Raw genomic sequence first — 1,983 nt, forward strand, 5'->3', positions numbered from 1 at the left:
GTTCATCTCCTTAGACCTTGGCTGTCACCCAACATTGAATGCCTCACCTCCTGGCTATTATTATGCCCCTAACTTTCCTGGCCTCTAGATTTGTCACATGGGAAGCAGTAATAGGAAATTATATAATATGTCTTCATCTGCTTTAATGGAATATAACAAGCAGAAGCAAAGAGAAGAGGCCTCCTTATGTCATGTGACAATGAAAATCATTAAGACTTGTTTTCTTTTACTACAGAAGAACAATTACTAGAATAAGGAAAATTAAGAAGTTTGGAAAATTCCTTCTGCTCAGAAGATAACCTTCTGAATGTGAACCACTGCCTTTGAATTCATTGCTACATTCACTATATAGAGTGATGATAATTAAAATACTTGAACAATATTAATTAATTCTTTAACAAGTGGACTGGAGAAGAAAGTGAAAAGTGCTGCAGGGAGGAAAAAGCAAAAGTAAGGAAGCCATGATGGGAGGGAAAACTAAAACAGAAAAAGGAAGCTGGAGGAAGAACAAGCATAATGGTGAACATAGACATGAAACAAAATGTGATGGTAGGCTTCCAAATAAATAGTAATAATTAAATCCTCTTAAAAATGTATTCACCTTTAGCAGGGGTGCACTGATAAAGATTTTTTTGGCCAATACCAATAGCCAATGATTAGCCAACCATATCGCCCACTGCCGATCCAATAACTGATATTTAGTAACAGTTCGAGGTATTTTAAACTACTAACATAAACCTTTTTGGTTTGTTTTGCTTGTATAACATGCAATACACAAAAACACGCACTCTGCCTGCTCTGGCCCCCAATGACGGTCTTATTCTCGCACATTGCCTTCTCACCCACAGCTCCTATCAGCAGCCCTGCTCCCTGTGCAGCCTGTGATGCTGTCCCAGGCAGGCAGGGCAGACCCTCGGATGGACATTGGCACCAGGCACATTTGGAGCCCTAGAGCATGCCACCACCAAGCGCCGGCAAGCTGAGTTCCTGCAGCTGCTGGGGAGAAGCTGCATTTGCAAAGGCACCTGGTACCCAGCGGAGCAGAATGACCCTCATGTGGTGCCTTACCCTGCCCATGCACAGCCCATCTCCACAGCAGTCCTGGTGCTTAGGCCCCTGCTGTGCATGCAGCATTGTCCTAGCAGTGGCAGCAGGAGCCAGTAACCGTCCCTTTGTTGCTGACTGCAGCACCCTGTGACCACTCCTTAGTACGCCTTCCCCACAATGCTTGCTGGGTCCCATAGTCTGCCATGGGTCTCAGGCCAGCAGCAGGGTGCAGGGACCAGATTATGCTTGCCAGGGTGCTCCAGGCACATGGCTGTAACTATCAGCTACAGCAACCAAAAAAGCCCAATAGCCAATCATGTCATTTCTCCTTTTATTGGTGTCAATCCGATAGCCAACTGATATATTGGTACACCCCTAACCTGTAGTGTTAAGTCTTTTAGCACATACTACCCAGACAAGAAACAATGGAGAGTGTTTGAATGTAATGATGTTGCTAAGGAAGTTAATGGAAGCTCCTTTTTTTCTGTCTGTCAGCCAAAGCTTTGGAGTGTTTTATTAACAAATGTTAAAAAATTAGAATCTTTACAGATATGTGAGAATTATGGGAGAAGCTGGACCCCAGGAAGTTTTATTAAGGAAATGTTAAAAATTAAAATCTTTATAGGTGTTTTAGAATGATGAGAGAAACAGGACCCCAAGCACAGTAATCACAATGGTAGAGTTGTAGGATGCTAAAGCATTCTTGGGCATCATCTTTAACATGCAGTCTGTGTTGGTCAATGGTGACAAATGCAAGGTGATGCACCTGGGGAAGAAGAACCAGCAGCATACCTACAGGCTAGGGAACTCCCTTCTCATCAGTACAGAGGCAGAAAAGGATCTTGGAGTCATCACTGATGCCAAGATGAACATGGGCCGGCAGTGTGGGGATGCAGTCAGGAAGGCGAACCTCACCTTGTCATGCATCCACAGATG

Source organism: Crocodylus porosus, unplaced genomic scaffold (genome assembly GCF_001723895.1).
Source record: "Crocodylus porosus isolate Cpor-Errol unplaced genomic scaffold, CroPor_comp1, whole genome shotgun sequence".
Lineage (NCBI taxonomy): Eukaryota > Metazoa > Chordata > Crocodylia > Crocodylidae > Crocodylus > Crocodylus porosus.